The sequence below is a fragment of the Ailuropoda melanoleuca genome, chromosome 4 (genome assembly GCF_002007445.2).
Source record: "Ailuropoda melanoleuca isolate Jingjing chromosome 4, ASM200744v2, whole genome shotgun sequence".
Lineage (NCBI taxonomy): Eukaryota > Metazoa > Chordata > Mammalia > Carnivora > Ursidae > Ailuropoda > Ailuropoda melanoleuca.
Genome location: NC_048221.1, coordinates 111,360,974 through 111,384,167, shown reverse-complemented (window position 1 = coordinate 111,384,167; position 23,194 = coordinate 111,360,974).

Genomic DNA, 23,194 nt, shown 5'->3' with positions numbered 1-23,194 from the left:
AATTTACACATCAAAATCATCAGCATATAAAATGATAATAAAGTTTTCACCAATCCTGTGAGAGAAGAAGATCATAAAAAGAACCCTAGCAAACACAAACACGTAAGGATTGACCAGAAAAAGAACTGCCTTTCAAGTCCTTAAAAAAGGAGCTCTCAGAGAAGTAATAAGGGAATTGGAAGTTTATCATGGCAAGAAATGCAGTAATAATAATAATAATAATAATTTCAAGAAGGGAGTGAATGGTATTGTTAAATGTTGCTGAACGGTCAATTAAAATAAAGCTTGAAAGACTCTGAGAGTAGTGACGTGTGCATGTTTGGTGATCTGTTCAACAGAAGTTTCACTGTAGCGCTAAGGTCAGAAATTAGACTGGAAAAGAAAGAAGTTAGAGTCAGAGGTGAGTAAGTGGAAGCAATAACTACAGACAATGATATATCTCTAGAGACAATTACATATCTCTAGAATTTTCAGTGTGATGGAAAGGGAAGAAGAGGAGGGTAGATTTGAAACCATGGGTGTATGGTGGGCAGGGGTGAGGGAGAGTAGAGGGAGAGAGAGGAACATTTAAATTTGAGATATCAAAAAGGTGGGCAAATGTGACTTCTAAGACATTGTCTACACTACAATTAATGTGTAAAATCAGTAGAGCCTGTATCATCTCTTTAGGGATTTCCTTCCTTCCAATCCAATAATAATAATAATAATAATAAGCCTTCCTAGACTTGCAGTTTCAACTCTAGGATATGGCGAGCTAAAAGGGAAGCCCCTACCTCTCTTACAATGACATGAGTTTTTTCCAAATTAACCATTTATTTTGAGATCATTGTAGATTCATATGTAATTGTAAGACATAAGACAGAGATCCAATACATCATGTACCTAGTTTTGCCAAATTATCACATCTTCCAAATATTGTCTAGCGTGTTTTCCCTTCCTTCTTCAGATGCCAACGTTTTTTTATTGTTTCCTTTCTGTTTAGGAAAAGTCCTACAGTCATTTTTGTTTTGGATTATGTCTGCTGGCAATAAATGCTCTTAATTTTCCCCACTTGATAATGTGTTGATTTCCCCTCTATTCCTAAGGATATTTTTGCTGGACAGAGGATTCTGGGTTGCCAGTTTCTTTATTTCAGCATTTGAAAACATTTTATCAGTTTCTTCTTACCTCTATGGTTTCTGATGAGAAATCCTTTGTCACTCGAATGGTTTTCACCCTCCCTGTAAGATGTCTTTTTTCTGTGGCTGCTTTCAAGAATTTTTTTTAGTCTGTTTTAATCAAAAGTTAAATTATGTCGTGTTTGCATATAGATTTATTTCCATATCCTACTTGAGGTTCACTCAGCTTTTTGAAAATATAGACATATCTCTTGACAAATTTGGGGAATTTTCAGCCACTCTTCCTTCCAGTTTTTTCAGCTCTGACCTCTTTCTCTTCTCATTCAAGCCTGTGATGAAATGAATGTTAGATCTTTGTAAGAATTTCACAGGACCCTGAAGGTATATTTATTTGTTTCAATCTATTTTCTACAGTTGTTCAAACTAGGCAAAAAGGGGCAATACAAAAGTAAATAGAAAAGGATAAATATGAATCATAGAAATGTTCAAATAACCTCAAACTGAGTGGTAAAAGAGGAAAAAGGAAATAAAGAACAAATGGAAAACAGCCAACAAGATGGCAGATCTGATTCAACCATACAAATATTTATATTAAATTTGAATTGACTAAATATACCAATTAAAAGAGATTATCAGATTGCACATAAAACCAAGATCCAACTTTATGTTGTCTACAAGAAACTAGCTTTATGTATAAAAACACACAAGTATAAAGTAAAATAATGGATAATAATATACCATGTGAATATTAATGGTAGAAAGTAGGAGCAGCTATATTAACAACATATGAAGTCGATACAAGAATAAGAAATGTTAAGTATAAGAGGAATATTACATAATGATAAAGGGATCAATTCTCCAAAAAATTATGACTCCTAAATGCATATACATCTAATAACAGAGCTTCAAATACATGCCACAAAATCTGATAGAACTGAAGCGAGAAACAGACAAATCTAAAAGTATAGTTAGAATCTGCAACCTATCCAATAATTACCAGAACAAGTGAACAGAAAGTAAGAACGTAGACCTGAAAAACACTACCAACCAATTATAATATCAATTATAATTGATATTTATAGAGCATTTCACCCAATAATAGAATATCTGCTATAGGCCCCACAGCCATGAAAGAAATAGTGAGGAAATACCACAACAATTTTATGACCAAATATTCCACAACTCAGAACAACAGAACAATTCCTTGGCAGACACAAATTACCAAGACTACCAATGACTCAAAATAGATAACTTGAATGACCCTATGTCCACCTATTAAAAAAATTAAATTCAAAGTTTAAACTTTCCAAATAAAACACAAACACACACACACACGCACAAAACATGCACACACACCTCAAGGCCAACATGATTTCACTGATGAATTCCATCAAACATTCAATAAAGAAGTATCATTTCTACACAATCTATTCCATAAGGTACAAAGGTAGAGAACACTTTCCAACTAATTTTATGAGGACACTTCTATCTTAAAATTAAAATCAGAAAAATATAAGACAAGAAAATTATAAACTAATATGTCTCATGAATATAGACACAAAAAAATCCTGATAAATTGGATCCAGCAATATATAGAAAGGTAATACATCATAATCAAGCGGGATTTGTTCCAGGAAGGCAAAGCGGGTTCAACATTTAAAAATGAATTAATGTAATTCATTTCACTGAGAGAATAAAGGAGAAAATACATGCGATCATCTCAAAAGAAACAAAACAAAATAATTTTCTGACAAAATTCAACATCCATTGGTGAAAAAGCACTCTGAAAACTAGGTATAGAAAGGAAGCTCCTTAACCTGGTAAATGGTATCTACAAAAAACCCAGAGCTAGGATCGTATGTAATAGTGAAAGACTGAATGCTTTCCTATTAACTGTGGAAACAAAGCAAGGAGGCCTCTGTCATCATTTCTATTCAACATCATACTTAGCTAGTACAACAAAGCAAGAAAAAGGAATACAAAGTAGAAAGACTGAAATGAAGAAATAAAGCTGTCTCTATTTGCAGATAACACAGTTGTCAGTGTAGATGATCCTAAATGGTATACAAGAATGCTCTAAGCACTGATAAATGAGTTCGTTAGTAAGCCCAAGCAACACTCTAATTTTGTATTTTAAGTATTATTTAAAAATGGGATGGGGGGAGAAAGGGAAGAGAGAAGATAGAGTCATGCACAGTATTAGCATTAAGTAACTCCCTGTGGCCAAAGTTAGAAAAATTTAAGCAATACAATAATAAATAATAGTGTTGAAAAGACAATTATCATATGGTTTCACTCATTTTTGGAACAGAAGAAGTAGGAAGATCGGTAGGAGAAGAAAGGGAAGAAGAAGGGGAGGTAAATAGAAGGGGGAATGAAACATGAGAGACTATGGACTCTGGGAAACAAACTGAGGGCATCAGAGGAGAGTGGGGTGGGGGAATGGGATAAGCTGGTGACGGGTATTAAGGAGGGCACATATTGCATGGTGCACTGGGTATTATATGCAACTAATGAATCATGGAACTTTACATCAAAAACTAGGGGTGTACTGTATGGAGACTAACATAATAAAAAAATATCATTAAATAAATAAATAAAGGTGGACCCTGTGAAAGAGAAAAAAAAAATAGTGTTGAACTCTAATCCAAAAAATGAAATAAATACCCATCATCAGTTCAATTGATATAAATATATGCCTGAGTAAATTAATATGGAAGAATAAATAATTCTTCCTTATAGAAAACAAGACTAAATAAATTAATACTGCCATAAAATAATGCTTTTATTCCTCACCAACAGAAAGTAGCTAAACTAATATCTTCTCTTAGATTCCTATCCTTAAAGATTTTGTCAGTTGTGATGACACAATTATATTTTCATAATCTTATAAACTGAAGCTTGGAGATGCATTCTAAATATTTTCGGAAGGAAACTTAAAATTCTTACTTATAACTTTTTTTTTTTTTAACATTTGTTCATATACCAGCTAATTCTCAAAATCTCTTGAGAAAAAAAAAGTATTCTTCATTTTGGCTCTAGAAATGTGACAATGGAGCAAAGCAATTTCTGTCAAATCTCTTAATAATTTCTATTTGCTTTTCTACTCTTGTTACTCTCACCAGTTTCAGCATCTACCCTACAGTACAATGATGCAAGGATCTTTCAGCAGGTATCATTTAAGTACATTTGCTCTCTTAAAGCACTTGAATTTGGTTACTTCAACTGGTTTCTGGCAACAAACGATGTTCCCTGAAAGGGACTATTTCCTGTAGTCCTGCTTCTCAATATTGTTGTCTGCAAAGTACCTCAGTAACATTTGCTTTGGTTCGAGCAGACTTTTAACTTGTAGTTGTGCTTATACATCTTACATAAGCACATGACAAACTGGTTCCAAAATCGTTAATATGTGATAAAATTTGTCCTTGGTTGAAGAAGAATGATCCAAGGATCCCACTCTTTCTGCTTGTGGTTTGTAATTCCATTCATTCTAGGACGCTAACATTACTTTCTGAACAAACAACTGTAGGACAGAGGTAAAATAACATATGCTTGTGTAAATCATTTGAAATCTTCATTGTTCAACTGTCAATGAAATTTCATGACAATTTTCTTATTTTGTCTCTATAAATATTTCTTCAGTGAAGTTCACTATGTTGCTAGTGGTCTGAGACCAAGAAATCTCTCAGCAGGCCCATCAAAGCAATATTGAATTAATTATGACCCACTGAGCTGTCAGATTTAAAAGATATTTCTTATTGTTTTGACATGTTCAGATGTGCAATATACAAGAAACAGGAATAGTTAAATTACTAATATCACTGATCTTCAGGTATATAGCAGAATATAATTCAGGAAGAAGCTTTTCAGTAATAAGACTGTAGGTGTAACATTGTACCTAAAATTCATACTGTAAACAGATTTCCAAAATCCTCAATGTTTATTTAAAAAGGTTAGTAGCTATAGTAATTCTTTCAACATGTTTCATTTAAATTTTAGCCACTGTATATGTAAAACTACAGGTATCTGCTTCTTAAAGCAATCTTATAAAATCTATTATCTTGAAGGATGAGCGATGAGAACAAAATTATTTTGAATACTTCATTTTTCTTCAACAACTGTTTTTCTTCACTCTTTAAACATTTTATTATTCTTGCATATTTTAATATTTTAAAATATTTAAAAATGTTTCTTTTCCATAAAATTGACCTCTAAGTATTTATTATTGATGTTATTTTTAATATTTTTAAATTTCAATTTCTAATTGTTTGATGCAAATATACAGAACTACAATTGATTTTTTGTATATTGAACTAGTAATTGTAACATACTAAAATATCACTTATTGGTTCTACTAGCTTTTTTGTATGTAAGGTAGAATTTCCTACCAAGATAATCATTCTGTCCTTGAATAATAACAATTTCCCTTTGTCTCAGACATTAGACTCAAGGAAACCATATCAAGAAAGGAAGCAAAAAATAAGAAGGAAAAAAAATTTCCCCAATGACTCAGAAATAGGGAACAATATCTCACTTCTCCAACTTCCCTTTATTTCAACTGGCCAGCCCCACTCCTCGGAGAATATGACCTCACTTAGCTCAATGGTATGTGATAAATTAAGGTCCGCTGAAAGGATTAACTGAGATCAATTGATATAACACATGTGGAAGCATTTTTAATGCATAATAAAAGTTACCTATTAGTATTATTTAGGATTGAGATTTCTTAGGATTATTCTTTTTAGTTAATGCTTTCATATTTTCTTGTTTTTCTTAAGTTGTAAATTTGGTATATTTTCTTTATCTAAAATCTTTATTGATGTTTCACACCATGACCTTCGAAAGGTTTCTATAAAAACATGCCACACTATTTTCATTTCCTTAAAAATGAGAAAGAGAAATACAGCAAGATTTTAAGTGAGTTAAAAGTTTAAAATCACCTTTCACTTCCTTATGAAGTACAGATTTTCAACAACAAAAACGGGGCTGTGAATCAAAAGAGCAACTCTTGAAAAGTTTTAGTTCTTAAGAATGCCTCACCAGAACTACTGATCTCCAATTCTGACAACCTACGGAAGCTCTCAAGGGACAGTAGACACGTGGGTACTTTCTTTTGCTCAAATTCCTCAGGACAGGATTCCAATAAACAACCCACAATGTCTCTCCCCAAACAAGGCTGAGTCTTTAATTTAATTTGGCCAGTTCCCAAACAGAAAGGCAAAAAGTCTTCAAAGAAATAAAGATAATAGATGGAAGGAGAAAAGGACAGAGAGCGAGAGAGAGATGAGAAGCTAAGTAGTGACTTTTGGATGTGGCTGTTATCTCTACCTTCACTAATTTTGCCTCTTTTAGAACTTCATTTTTAAAAAGACAGGAAGCATCTAGGACTATAATAAGCATGGCTTTATCAGTCTTTGCACAATAATGATTGGTGAGAGAGAAGAATATTCACTACAACTTTTCAGCAAAATACACTCTTCTAAAAGCAACATCGATTTCAGTGGCGAGTACAATACCTACTAACGGCCTTCAAGAAGTTCATTTTATATAGTGATTAAAGATCTACAAAGCTCCCTCTTCCCCTTGCCTTTAATAATGTATACCAACCTTTGGTAACGTAAGTGGATGTTTGGTTTTCAGCTGTGTTGAAGCAGTTATATTTCATAGTTAATGAATGAATGGGCAATCCCTACAGAGCTGATAGGCCGGGTGCCTCTCCCTTTGCTGATTGAATTAATTTACTGTTCCAGGCCTCCGATGCCCACTCACTAACACCCTCAGGCACTTTCTAAAGCAATTATGCTTCCATTTAAAGCCTCTATTGAAATAAACTTTGATGATAAAAATAATAATTTCCTTCAGTTCACTACCCTGAATTGTTTTAATGTTTAGCAAACAACTCTCCAGAGCCACTTTCACTCTCTAATTTATCCTGTTTCATTCTTATTGGAAAGCACAGGACAGAGGCATTTTGAGAGTTTGTTCTGAAGCTGCTAAGCAAGATCTCCTTTTGATGGGATTGATTTGGAAACCACTCCAACTCACTAGGGAGGCCTTTATTGCATTCACTTGGAACTGTTTCTAAAATGACCTTAAAAATAATTCTTTAAATTTTCCACAGGAGGAAAACAAATATAAATTCTCCAAATATCATTTTTTCCATTTTTGGTAGAGGAAAACTGGCTTTCTATTCAACTCTTCAGTCTTGTTGAAGTTTTTTTATATTGTCAACAAAACCATAATTGCTATATAAGTCTATAATTTTTAAAGAAAATTTAAAAAATCCACTTTGTATGGAAAGCTTCCAAAAGAAAAAAATGTCCCAAGTTTGGAAAATAGCCAATAGAGTGTAGTTAAAATCTGAGAAACACTTTAGGAAGATTTATTTTTTCAGAAAGCATTATATTTGAAAATTGGAATACATGGCCTAATTAATGTTTAATGCTGGCACACAAATGCAAAGAGGAAAGCAGCCAAGCTTCAATGGCCACTTCCCTAAAGAGAAATAGAAACTTCATAATCAATCAACATGAAGCATTTATTGTGCAATCTATTATATGTCCATCATTAGTCTATGTGCTGTAGGGAATACAAAAGAATGAGAAACCAGAGGCTTTGCCTCATTGTAAGACAACATCAAATGATTCTGATAGCTAGCTTATTTTTACCCCAGTATCTACTGACCTCAACTTGTTCTGAACCTAAGATTTTATTAAGAGGTACTTCAATAAAAAGACAGAATTTAAACTGACCCTTGAAGGATGTCTAGGATCTAAATAGATGGGGGGCAGGGCGACATAAGGAGAGCATTCAAGGAAGGGGGAACAACAAGTTTATGTCTAGGGCCATTATTTCACCCTGAGAACCTTGCATGTTTGCCATAAAGTTAGGTTGTGTCTGCCATGCTGAACATACAGAATGTAGAGATGTGCTAAGATTCAGAGAGTTATTGAACTTTCCCCAGGGAAATGGGGCAATACAATTGCCATTTAAGGACAACTGCAAGAAAGAATTACTGTAAAAAAAGAACAACTGAAAAAACTACACAGAAGTCCAGGCATGAAGAAATATAAGCATAAACTAGGGCTCCAGCTTCAAGAACAAAGAGAAAAGGATAGAAATGAATGACATTTTGAAGAAGATATGGGAATTAGATAAAAGAATTACATCAAGATGATTTTATAGAATCCAGTCTAGATAACAGAGGAAAAGGTAGTTCTTTTGGTAGAATCAGGAGAGTTTGAATGAAAAGTTTTTTTTTAACAAGGATTTTGTATGTGTGTGTTTGTGTGTGTGTGAGAGAGAGAGAGAGAGAGAGAGAGGGAGAGAGGGAGATGTAATGAAGTGCTAGAAGGGAGAAAATGGACACTACGATGCTTTTCACCCCAAATGTTGATTCCGGGGTGATGGCCAGACATTTAAACAATGACTTCTAAGCAGCAGTTTGAAAAAGGTACAGGATAAGAGCAAGAAACAATGGAATATTTTGAGAAGCCTGAAGCCAACCAGCTGCCATTCAATGGATTTTCTTGAAAGGAACAATATATATATTTTTTGTATCTACTTGATGATTTATCAGTTATTCTTACCTCTATGATTTTGTCCATGCCTACTACATAGGATTGGTGACCAGGTTATATATAAATAAATTCACTGTGCCAACTGTAAAAGGTAATATAAATCTATATGTCACCATTACATCCTATGTTATCTCTACATTATTTTTTTTTAAAGACACTATATCCCCTCTCCTTAAGCGTGAGCTACAAAGTGATTTCCTTACAAAGAATTTGGTATAGAAAAGGAGAAAAGAGGAGTAACTTTATAGTGGATAAAGGTGGCTAAAACTACCTCAGGCAGGCAATCAAGGTTAACATCAACAGTGGTAAGTCATGCTGGTATTATGTACCTTTGATATGATATAATGAAAATGGCACTTTACCTTTGTTGTCTTCCTCTAAAAAATTCATAATCCTAGTCTAATCATAAGGAAAAAGAATCACACAATTCCCAATTGAAGGGAAATCTACAAAATACTTGACCAGTACTCCTCAATAGTGTCAAGGCCAGCAAACAGGAAGAAGGTCTAAGAAATTGTCACAGTAAAGAAGAGCCTAAGGAGCCATGAATACTGAATGTAATGTGGTATCCTGGATAAGATTCAGGAACAGAAAAAAAAAAAAAAGGACATTAAATAAAAACTAAGGAAATCTGACTACTGAAGTACAGAGTTTAGTTAAAGACAATGTTTCAGTATCAGTTCATTAATTGTGAAAATGCACTAAGGTAAGGTGCTAATAATAGGGGAAATGGAGGGTGGGGTACATGGAAACTCACTATACTATTTTTCTAACTTTTCTAAAAACTAAAGGTATTCTAAAGTAAAAAGTTTAGCTAACCATTTTTTTAAATGTAAAGAAAAAGCATAAGGCAGGGAAAAAAGAAGAGGAGAAGGAAAAAGGACTTTCACTAAGTCATGAAATTTAAGACTTTTTAAAAATTTCAATATAAATTTCCTAACTAAAAAATTCTGTTGAAAGATAGACCTCTCAGGCAGAACATATATATTGGGGATTTAAAGCCAAACAGGATAGATATTTTAGAAACATGATCTAAAAAAATAAGTTTAATTAAATGTTCTGAAGTAGTTGCTTTAAAATGACATAAATTCTAGAATTTGGTTTTATGGCTTACTAGATCATTATTAAAATATTATCTACATTTGAAATTCCATTATAAAATTATTCTACAATGTTTGTAAAATGAGACAGAAAGGGCATTTTTCAAACCTAAGATCTGAATACATAATTAAAGTTATATTAGTTTCTCCCTTCCTGGATTCAAGAGAATCCATTTGTGCTTACTCCATTATTCAGAACAGCTATGATTTTTAGTTACTAAAATGATTTATCCAAGAATAATTTCTAGGACTTAACCCAAATAGTTAAAAATTACTCTAAAAATTACTATTCCTCCTCCAATTACTATTTTCTTCTTTTGCTTCCACTTGGAATACATAAGACTCATCTATGATAACCTAATCTTTCACTTCAAATTTCCAGTCTGAATTTTAGATATGAAGTCTCAAGACCTGGCTAAGAAAATGGAAATAACAGCAAATCTTGGATGGGTATGTTTTTAGCCTGTTCAAGTTTGCAACTAGGACTGGGTGCCTGCAAATTAGGTGTCTGTGGCTCCAACCCCAAACCACTATAAGTAGGAGGTTTCATTGAGTTTGAAATGAAAATTAAGCCATATGCAAAGTTTTCATTACAAACAGAACAGAGCTATGATGGTTTGTTGAGTAAGAAGGCTGAGGGTGAGGAGCCACAGCAGATGTCACATTATTAAAAGTAAAGCCCTGCATCCTGCTCATCAGCAACACTTTGTTTCCAAATCCCTTTTGGAAAGTTCTCAAACACTTCACATCTTAGATTAATAAAACAATAAGAGATTTTAGTAATTATTTATTATTTTCTTAACTCTACAGATGTTAAAATGGAAAGGTCAGATGCTCTGCCCAAAGGGCTCACAGAGCTGGGATGAGAACTGTAGACTCCTAACTCCTAGTTCAATGTATTCTCTCTCAATGTATCTTTTACAACTGTATTTAGAAGATGGTCTCCCATGACAGACTGAACCAGAGATTTAGAAAGCATTTTAGCATATTAAAGACTTGGATAAGTCTTTTTGCTAAAAAAGGAACTTTATTTAAAGTTGAATTTTCCAAGGGAACTGGTATCATGGGACATCTTTTTTGAAGTGTTACTTTTACCACTTTGAAGAACACCATAGGGGAAAAGTCTGTTCCACAGTGCTCAAAATCACAAAAAAAGGACCCAACTAATGAAAATTGTATCCAATATGATGGAAGTACCTAGTCTTGCCCTCTTTCAAAATATTTCCCATTCCTTTGACTTTCAATGGCTACCACATTTCAAACTGGTTAACAAGGAGTTCAAATTTTTTAACCATCAATGAAAACCTGAACAGGACTGGGTATTATGCTCCACAAGATGAGAAGGGGCATTAAACACCAAGTCAGTGGGAAAATAATGAAAAAAAAAATCTATGATGTTCAAAATATTTTCCAAACTCAAATGTTGTTTTGTTTTAAACTTCCCTAAGTGAAGAACACTGTGACTGAAAGCTAATAAGGCCAGCAACTGTGCTCTTGAAAGAAATTTCAGGAATGCCACACTTCTATGCAGTCCAAGAACCTAACATATTTAATAAAACATAGAAACCAATAGTGGAAGCAACAAGCATTACTTAAAAATAAGAATGGAATAAAATAGAACAGACTAGAAAATATTTGAGTATATAACTTCATAGTAATGGTAGGTATATANGGTGGGGGAATGGGATAGACCGGTGATGGGTAGTAAAGAGGGCACGTATTGCATGGTGCACTGGGTGTTATACGCAACTAATGAATCATCGAGCTTTACATTGGAAGCCGGGGATGTACTGTATGGTGATTAAGATAATATAATAAAAAACCATTTAAAATAAATAAATAAATAAATAAATAAATAAATAAATAAATGGTAATTAAAAAAGAGAGAGAAAGCAATAGACCCAAGAACAGAGCCAGCAGTAGGGAGTATCTTGAACACCAAATTCTGCAGCTGGAACTAGGCTAACTAGAAGAAATGTGTTCATTATGACAGAAGTTGGACTGAAGCAAGGAATTCAGAAAGTGTCAGGAGAAGATCTAGTTTCCATCATTTGGACAAGTTCAAGCACAAAATTCAGGACTAATGACTAAGATCTGAATTTCTGAAGAGAGATTACAGGGACAGGGCACTGAAGTAATAAAAAACAAAAGTAACTATGTACTATGTCAGTGTGATTCCAAATGCAAAGAGATGGTAGAGAAGCCAAAATTGCAAGGAGAATAGGTGGAGCTAAAGAGAACCCAAGCCAAAACATGAAAACGAGGTAAACTAAACAAAGTACAAGCTTGGTGTCATTCAGCAACTAGAAAGAATGGGTCCAGAGGAAATTCGGAGACAAGTTGCATCTGAAAGTTATAGGGGTAGCAGTAAGCATTTAGTTATTTCTTAATTCCATTCGTATGTCCATGCATTCATTTGTTAATATGCTGATTAGCTCATAAATTTAAAAAAATATTTCTTAAATCCCTAGTGTGTGCCAAGCATAATGTCAAGGCCAGGATTCTTAAACACCAAAACGTGCATTTCTTAGAGTAGGCATTATAAAATCAGATTAGGCTGTAGGGCAAATCCTAGCATCGTAGCATATAAAGTTAAAAGCAAAATAAGAATGAGATGCTCCTTGATATTGACATCAAAGAAAGGATGTAACTCTCACTACCTTGAAACTGAGGTAGAAAGTGAAAGATGTAAAGAACAGATAAATAACTGNTGAAACTGAGGTAGAAAGTGAAAGATGTAAAGAACAGATAAATAACTGAAATCAAAGTAACATTTGGGGATCATTTATGGTAGAGACAAATAGTCCTGTACACTTCAACATGGTTCAATTCAAAAAAAGGATATTGATAAAGATAACTGTCACATTAAAAAGTGTGACATTATAAGACTACTAGCATTTCTTAACTATGTACCATACATATTATACGCATTATCTTATTTAGTTCTTGCTATATTACTATTCCCAATTTATACTTGTATTATCTCTTTTCCACAAAATAAATAAATAAATAAACTGATGCTTAGAGTTGTTAACTTACCCATGATGACCTTATTATTAAATAGGGGGACTTGATATTTGAACCTAAGTTTATTTGACCAAAGTCTGGTTGTTTAACTACTTATCTAATTTTAATACAATCAATCTCAGGGCAGAGAAAGTTATATATACTTTAGAAATATTATAGATGGCACTCACCCCCATTGGGCTTATAGTCCTTCTGGGATTAAGAGGTTTGAATATATAAAAGAGAAAGTAATTTTAGAGAGTATTTAAAATTCAAAATTAGTGGTGCCATGGACATGGGAAATCATTCTATGTTGCATCATTCTATGTCGTAATAACTGAAAGAGAGATACAGAAAATTTGGGACTTGACTCAAGTTTTGAGGACGCGTTTTAATGGAAGGAGAGGTAGAAGGAGAGCATTGATTAAGAAAAATGTGGAGGTGATATGGAAGTAAAGAAGCTAGAGCAAAGGCTCACAGCTGAAGATAAGCTTCCTGTGGAATGCAGTTCCTTCAATCCTGATCCAGCACTCTGACAAAATTTGNCTAGAGCAAAGGCTCACAGCTGAAGATAAGCTTCCTGTGGAATGCAGTTCCTTCAATCCTGATCCAGCACTCCAACAAAATTAATTTGTTCTACTTTAATAGTAACATGTTTCATGAAAATGTTGTTGATACCCCAGATATCTGAAGTAATCGGTCAGCCTCTGAGGTCAATAATTATTACCTAAACTATTCAAAAATCATTTTAAGAGACTTTACTGTCAGGGTTAGCTATAATTTTGTTATAGTTTAATTATAAGAAAATTAAAATTGGGAAAAATCTTTCTCTAAGGACTATTTATCCAGGGACAGTTGCCTGAATTAAAAGAAGAAAAAATGATTAACATTCATTTTATATCTTCAGAATTTAATAATAGTTACTAGCAACCACTGAGATGAGTGTAGGGGGAATTTAATGTATATCTTTGGTACCGACCAAAGAACCAGCATTATACATCTTTTCATTGAGAGTTCCATATTGTTATGACTATCCTTAAGTTAAAAACTGGTCGATAGTAAACATTTCATTTACTATTATTATTCCTGAATCTGACAATATATTTAACTATAGAGAGAAATCTTTCATTCCTTCACTTCATAAAAACATATTTGGAAAGCATCTATTATAAGCCTGACACTGTGTTAGACACTGGGGATACAATTCTGAACCAAATAAAGAAACACAGAAAGACATTAACAAACGTACATCATTTTTTAAATTGTGCTAAAATTAAAGTTGGTTCTTTAAAAAGAGAAGAAATTTAATAAATTCCAGGCTAAATGTTAAACATAAATCAAGAAAAAAGAGATGAAACAAAAATACCACTATCCTAATAAAGGATGTTAAAAATTTATAAGGAAATATAATGATTAATTTTATGCCAGTAAACTCAGTTTAGATTAAATGGACAAATTCTTGAAAAACAGGACCTCACATGCTACCACACTATGAAATATAAAATACGGATGATCTTACATTAAAGAAATTGTATTTGTTGAGAAGCTGTCCCACAAACAGCATTCTAGTCCATATGATTTTGTTGGTGAATTCTTTAAGAAAGAAATAATATTAATCTCACCCAAAATCTTTCAGAAAATAGAGAGAAAGGACCACTTTGCAATTTGTTTTATTGAGGTCAACATGACCCTGGTATCAAAACTAACAAAATAATTACCAAAAGAAAAAGGTTATAGACTAATATATATTGTGAACATAGACACAAAAATAATTAACAAAATAGTATGAACTTGACTCCACAGTTTATAAAAAGGATAATACATCATAAACAATGGTGTTTGTTACAGAAATTCAAGGTTTGTTTAATATCCAAAAATCATTGTAATTTGATTAACAGATTAAAGAAGAAAACCATGTGATCATCTCAGTAGATATGGAAAAAGTACTTGAGAAAATTTAACACCTATTCATGATTAATACTCTATGTAAATTGAGAAAATCAATTTAATAAATAGCATATATGAGAAACTATGGTTAATGTCATATTTAATGTAAAATATCAAAACACCTCCTATAGTGGGAACAAGGAAAGGATGCTTCCTCTTACTCTATTCATAATAATGCTGGAGGTCCTAGTCATTGCAAAAAAATAAGAAAAATAAAATACATAAGGATTTTTTTTAATGTAAAAATATCACTACTTGCAGATAACATGAATGTTTATCTAGACAATACTAAGGAATCTACAGAAAAACTGCTAGAACTGTGGTAAACTGTGTTTCCAAAAATAGTCACAGCACAATTTCTGGTGCCATATGATCTTACAGAATCTTGTTACTGCACCATCAGAATCTTTCCCCTTTTCCTTGAAATTGGGCAATTTTGTGAATTAACTTAAAAAATACAATGGGGGTTAGGACTTTGATATATAAATTTGGGGGGACATAAATATTCAGTTAATAGCACACTAAAAACTACAGAAAATTGAAGAAAAAATTAAAGATTTCTATGATGTTCAGAGATTCAAAGACTACTTTATTAGATTTTATCAATTCTCCCCAAACTCATCAATGGATTTAATACAATCTAAATCAAAATATCATCAGCCCTTTTTGTAGGAATTGACAAACCTAAAATTTATATGAAATTTAAATGACGCAGAATAGCAAAATCTATCTTTAAAAAAAAAAATCCAAGTTGGAGGACTCACAAATAGCTGGTAATAAGACTTACTATAAAACTATAATAATCAAGAACACAGTCTAAGACAGACCAAAAAAGGAACAACAATGCAACAAAATCAGAGCCCAGAAATAGACCCACACAATCACTTAATTTCTGAGAAAGGTGTTAATGCAATCCAATGTGGAAAAGGAAACTGAATATCCATATAAAAAAAAATTAGCCCCAACCCCTGCCTCACAACATATACAAAAATTAATTTGAGGTGGTTCATAAGCCTGAATGTAAGAGCTAAAACTACACAATTTTTAGAAGAATACATGAAAGAATATATTCACTAGAGGTAGGCTAATGTTTCTTAGAGCATATCACACAAAGGAATTTGAACAAAAAAAGAAAAATATGGTTAATTAGACTTCATCAAAATTAAAACTTCTTCCCAAAAGCCACTATTAAGAAAATGAATGACCGAGGCCACAAAGGCCACAAATGATCACAAAACATTTATCTGACAAAGAACTCTAATCCAGAATGCATGAAGAACTTCTACAATTCAATAAAAAAAAACCAAAAACAAAAACAAAACAACAAATTAGGGGCACCTGAGTGGCTCAGTAGGTTGAGCTTCCAACTTCTGATTTCAGCTCAGGTGGTGATCTCACGGTCATGAGATCAAGCCCCACGCTGGAATCCACACTCAGCAAGGGCTCTGCTTGAGAGTCTCTCTTTCCCTCTCCTTCTGCCCCCCAGCACGCGCACATACCCTCTCTCTCAAATAAATAATTTAAAAAAAAAACAAACCCAAATTTAAAAAAACAGTTAAAAGATGTAAATGCCTCACAGTTGAAGATATATATATGACTAATAGTACATGACAAAGTGTTCAACATCATTAATCATTAGGGAACTGCAAGTCAAAATCATAATGAGATACTGTTACACACCTCCAGAATGGCTAAAATTAAAGACAGACAAGCCCCAAGTTGGCTAGGATGTGGAATAACTGGAGCTCTCATATGTTGCTGGTGAGAATGTAAAGCATAGCTATTTAAAAAAACAAGTTAACAGTCCATATAACTTGCACCTTATTCAACATACTTACACCATTCTTAAAAATATACCTAACTCTATGACCCAGCAATTCCACTTCTAGGAATTTATGCCTGAGAAATGAACATATGTCCACAAAAACACTGTATAAGAATATTCATAGCTCCTTTATTCATAAAATACCCAAACTGGAAAAAGCCCAAGAGTCTGTTAATCAAAAATGGTTAGAGACTGCTATATAGTCATACAATGATCATTACTTGACAAATGAAAGGAACAAACTAGTAATATACATAATATAAATAAGTCTCAAAATCAGTTAGCTAAATGAAAAAAAAAGCCTTACACAAGAATGTATACTACATGAAATTGATTTATATGAAGTTCTAAAATAGGTAAAATGAATCTATACTGAAAAGAAATGAGCAGCATTTGCCCTGGAAGTAGCAGGGACAGTGACTGCCTAGAAAGGGCAATGGGGGTCCTTTCTGAGATGATGATGATGTTCCTCACCATACAGGAGCGCACGCATTTTTCAAGACTTATGGAAGACTATGACCATGTTTTGTCCATTTCATCATGTGTACAATATACTTAAAATTCACAAATATACCTTTGTTTTCATACACATAAACATACACACTCAGGCCCATGTAAATACTGAACTCGAGCTGATGAGGGGCATGCTGAATGTGTTTAGGGGTTTAGTGTACTGACGTCTGCAGCTAATTTTGAATTGCATTAAAAACAACACACACTGATAAATAGAGGGATGGATAGATGGACTGATGTGTAAAAGCAAATAGAGCAAAATGTTAATGGTAGAATCTTTGTTTTGAACATATGTGTGCGTGCACACTGTCTGATCTTTCAACTCTTCTGTATGTTCAAAATTTTTCATAAAAGTTTGGGAAACATTACAATTATGTAAGGACTTTAAAGGGGAAGATATAATGTACTATGAAAGCATACAATTGTGAGATTTGATGGAATCAGAAAGAGTTATTTTAAGAGTAGTAAGTGGTTCCATTCTTCTTGAATAATCTGCTGAGGGCTACAAAATGAAGAGCTTCTAGAAGTGGTTCTACTCTAACTACATTCAAAGATATGTATACCCTAACATCTTTTCACTGTTTGTGAAGCAGTATCTCTGAATTTCCAATCAGTTCTGCTCACTTCCCAGGCACCAGTTTGGATTCTGGGCTCTTAGGGTACCCCTCTATACAAGGTTAGGAATCTCTGGTGTCCTGTTCCTCTCTCAGCACTCATCATCCTTTATTTTGTTTCCTTGTTTGATTGCTTTCCTCAATAGCCTAGAAGAGGCATAAAGGCAGGGATCATGGATGTCTTTTTCTTCATTATATTCCCAGGTTCTACAACAGTACTTGGCACATACCAGGCATTAAACCAATGTATACTGAGTAAATCAATTCTGTTGTGTTAAATATTAGAAGAAAATAGTGGGCTATGAAGAAAAGTGGATACTATTCAAGCAAAGTTTTAATTTCATCACAGTAAACTCCTGGGCTGTCTAAGATAAGATCATCCAAATTAATTGGTATCCTGGTCCTATGAGATAATTGCAAGACTTCTCCTAGAGGAGCTTTTTCCCAACAAAGAAAAGTTAGATGCACCACCTGGATAATAAACAACTTAAAAACAAAAACGAGAGACAAGAAGACTGGTCATTGTTTTCAACTCACTTCTTACTCTTTTCCCAGTTTCTTTTTTGACCTCTCCCTATCACATCAAGGCACATCACAAACTTTGGACACAAAGTTCAGCATGATATTAATATAATTTTTCTGGAGGGAAAAAAGGCTCAAAGAGAGTAAACAAATAAAATCAACAATCGCAATGTAGTGGCTTTTAATATCACTGAACTAAAAAAGAAAATGAGCACATAGGATAGAAAAGGAAACTGAATTACTTTGACCCACACTCACAGCATGGGGTTGAGAAAGACAACTGCAGGATGTCCACCCTGGGACACGTAAGAACAGAAATGCCTTGCGAGGAGGTGAGACAGTTGTTACAAAACCAAATAAGTTCTTTGCTGCAATAATCACACAGAAAGATTGATGCTGGAAGCAGACATATGGCTCACAGGGGAGAAGTAATGAGATAAAGGCGCATGCTGCTGGAGCAGGTGATCTACTAATTAGATTTCAGTGATGTGGTTCATATGATGTTTAGATGGAAATTATCTTAAAATACACAAAAGAAACTAAACAGAGTAGCAGGGGAAATGATTCAGAGACATGATCATAATGAAATCAGGATGATGGAGCTGAAATAAGGTTTTTATAAGACTTTTGTAGACAAATAAAAGCAAGTTGTCATGTAATATCAAAATCTAAATAGGATTAAGTGAGTAGAGCAATCTAAGAACTAGAAATACAGACTATATTATTATCACTTCATATATTATTTTCAGACTTTCATAAAGGTAGGTATAACTATTGAGGACCTACCATCAGAAGTATTCATATGTATAATTCTGATGCTAGGTCCTCAATAGTTATATCTACCTTTATGAAAGTCTATGAATCTTTAATCACAATTTCATCACAATTATCTGAGATCACTGCATCCTAGAAAATAGGGCTCAGATAGGCTAAATGACTTACCCAAGGACACACATCTGTAAGCAGCAGAACCAGGGTCCAAACCTAAGGTATCTAATTACAAAGACACTGTCCTTAATCGTGTGCAACGTATTTCATCTTGTTCCATAGCATGAAAAGTCGTGTACAACTTGGAACATGCTTTATAAAGAAATAAAAATCAATGCATGTATGTGTTTTATAATACATGCTTACTTCTCCACATTATATGGAGGTTTTGGTGATGGTCTTGACCATCAAGAAAAGCACTTGTTCTGGTCTAGTTACTTGGGACGGGACACTTTATTGCACTTTGAACTTAAAAATGTTATAATCAAAGAGATTTTGATGTCCCTTGACATCAACTTAATCCTTAAGATTTTATTTATTTATTTATTTGAGAGAAAGAGAGGGAGCACAAGCAGGGGGGAAAGCAGACTCCCCGCTGAGCAGGGAGCCTACCGTGGGGCTCGATACCAGGACCCTGAGATCATGACCTGAGCAGAAAGCAAATGCTTAAGTGACTGAGCCACCCAAGCACCCCTGACATCAACTTTCTGATGTCCCCATAACTAAATGCTACACAATCACTATAGTTTTTATAACTTTAAACTGAACCACTGATATTGGCTCTTAAAACATTGAGATACAATGAAACTGTTTGAGGTTTGAGGAAAAAAGTGGAAAAACTATTAAATTCTTCTCATATAATCCTTCAAATTTTTAAATGTCAAGGCATTTAGAAAGCATATGAACAAGCATTATTTCTAGAGAACTGCTTTAGAATAATTTGCGTGGCTGAAATACACTTATACCTGACTCATTCATTCATAGTTTCTGTCTGTTGTAATATTAAGAAAACACTACAATCAAGTGTTCTCAACTGCTTTGACTATTCCTATGTTCTAGCAAGTCAATGGGTTTGAAATTTTACTTCTATCCAAGAGTAAACATATATTATGCAAAGTAATATTAATGAATTTACTTAGCAATAAATAAAATTTTTAAAAGTACTACCTTGGTTGAAGAATTAATTTATATGTTATCAAGGATTAGTAAAAGAAAATCAGCTCATTGGCAATATGCTTACATGAGAACTTTGGCAAAAGTCTTTAGATAGAAATTACTAATTGTAAGCGTGGTAGCAGCATGCGTAAGTCAGAAACATGTGGCAAAGTGAAGACCAGCTCTACCTGCTAGTCTATGAGCTCCTAGCAGGGACAAACATTTATAATAATATTGGTTACCATATATCCAGTGCCAACAACCAAGAGCTATCTCACTTTTAACATGGTATTTCATTTGAAAAATAAAAGAGATATTACAAAGAATGGCGGATCCAGGGTGAGTTAAATGGGAAAAGGTCTCTGAAGGCAGAAGAATGCATAACAGAGGGTTCAATCTCTAAGCCATCTGGCTGATGAACTAGAGGAAGCCTGGGGGTAGATAAAAAGTACAGCTGTGGGGAAGATCTCTGGTCCCTGCTGGGAAGGGAAATCATAAAGTCAAGTATTTCTTGTTACAAGGTGAATCTGAGACCCAGAGAGTAATGAACACACTAAAAATCAGGTTGCTCAGAAATAACATGTTCTTTACTCATATGGAAACTGAGAATAACTTGTTGGTTAATTTGAAAGATGCTTCGTAAACAAACTTGAATTTTGGAAGAATTGATGAACTGATCCTCTACCAAGCTGGAGCAACAGCTAATGAATGGAAACAACCCCAAAAGTGACTTATGCTTTAAATGTGTGATTCGGTCAATCTCTCTCCTCCTAGGGATGAGGAAAGTTATCCTTACCCTTCCTTAATTCCAATCCAAATGGAATTTATCATCCCCATAGATCCTGAACACTTCAAAATCACTTTCCCTTTTGAAATGAATAAAAATAAACACCTCTAGCCTCTGAGCTTCTGAAAGGGTCTGCCCTCTTCTTTGTACCCCGTATATGAGTGATGTTTACCTAATTTATCATATTCATCCAATTAGAATTTCTTAAAGACCTACAATGCACGAGGCACTGTACTAGGTGGTGAAAAAACAAGTTTACTTGGCAGATCAGCTTCCAAATAAGATTCTACCAGCTCTTTCCCTGTTTTCTGAGACATTAGATATTGGCCCACACCACTAAGAGCTATCTGAAATGAAGAAGATAAATAGAACAGACCTATGGCAGTAAATCCTTTTAAAAAGCCCCAAACATGCAGGCATTTAGTAACCTAATTGCCTTTTTGAGAGACGCTTCAAATCAAGGTCAAACCAGTTGTCCTAGAGCTAAGAAAACAAGCTGCCCAAAATAACTGACTTCGACTTTGAGGAAATGTGTGTTTCCATTCATGTGGTTATTTCTTGGGAACCATTTCCAAGAAGCTACTATGTTCAAGGCTCCAATGAAAGTGCTGAGATTAGAGGTGAAAATATAGATAGGCTACGGACGCCTCCCCAAGGGGATACAGCATAGGACTGTAAATGATTATGTGCAAAATAGAAAGTGGCAAATGTTTTAGGGATGACAATAAACAGGATTAACTTGAGTACATACCCATAAAATTTCAATGTATATATTTTCATGTGAGTATTCCCCCTCTTTTGTTTGTAATTAAGTCAGCATTCCTCTGTAAATTATTGTTCTCATTTCAGTAATGGGTTGTAATTCAATCTGACACCTAGAAGTTGACGGAGAGACAACAGAATGTAAATGTATCTGCTGAGTAAGCACAGATAGAATATGATGAGGAGATCTGGCACAGTCTGCAATGCAAGCAGCCGCTGATGGGAAACAGGGAAGGAGACAGTCCCGGGCAGTGAATGCAGCAGCTCTTAGAACTGAGAGTCTAACTCAGGAGCAGCAGCCATTCAAAACCTCTGGGTCTTAAGAGTCATCTGTTAATCACAGCAGGATGGTTTTGACCACAACATATTTAGGTTCCTATTCAGTTCTAGCCTCTCAAATTCCAAGTGGACTCTATAAACTCTATGCACCAGGAGGCTTAGTTAGGACTGTATTCCCCATGCCTAGCATAGTGCGTGGGCTCACAGCAGATACTCAGAAAGCGTTGACACAGTGAGTAAGTAAGAGAATTGCTTGTAGGTGGCATTCTAATAATGTCCACCACTTTCTCTCCTTTCTTCTCACTCCTCCTCTAGGGTGACCAACCACCTGTTTTGCCGAAGATTTTCCCAGTTTTAGCCTTGAAGCCCCTCTTCCTGGGAAAACCTTCTGTCCCAGGCAACCTTCTCCCCTTATTAATGTTGTACGGTGGACCTTACTTAAACCCACTGGGGATATTTAAGACTAAAGATGGTACTTTAACAAGCACCTAAAGGCTTGGTAATTTGTTTCTTTGGTTTATTTCCCACTGGAATAAGTCAGACATTGAAATACACAGAGATTTTCAATGTCTTTCCCTAGTCATATGGCAAGTGAATAGGATGATCTGCAAATAAAAAAAAAGGCCTATTTGCCAAAAGCCATCATCCGCCTGAGTACATTATGATACGACAGAAATGCAGAGCATAAGGCTCCAAGTAATACTTGGAATGTCTCTCTTAGATACAAAGCCAAACTGGTGTGATACACAAAACCCAACTGACAATGAACTGAGATGATCTGGTCACTGCTGGCGCAAAGATACCAGGACAGCTGGGAAAATCAACCTGGCAGTGGGAGAGCAGAGCCACAAAAGAAACCCAAAAATCCACAGAAATCCAAAGGACTAACACCCCCTCTTTTTTTTAAAGCCCCACATGTATCCTGACTTTTAGCTGAACAGGAAGTGATTAAGGCGATGTTACTCCTTAGTGACTACAAAATAAATTCATGCCCATGCCACCCTCCCAGTAATGAAAGATGCAAAACAGCACTGTTAGCCACTCCCAGACTTCACTCAGCTACAGGCACTCCAGTGGAATATGAAACAATACTGTAGACAGAAAGCAAGATTTTTTTAATTTTTTTTTGAAAGCTAGATTTTTAAACTAGCCCAGATTTCACGCCTAGTTAGCAAGGATCTTCACTCTATTTCACTCGGCTAGAGGCAGAGGAAATTT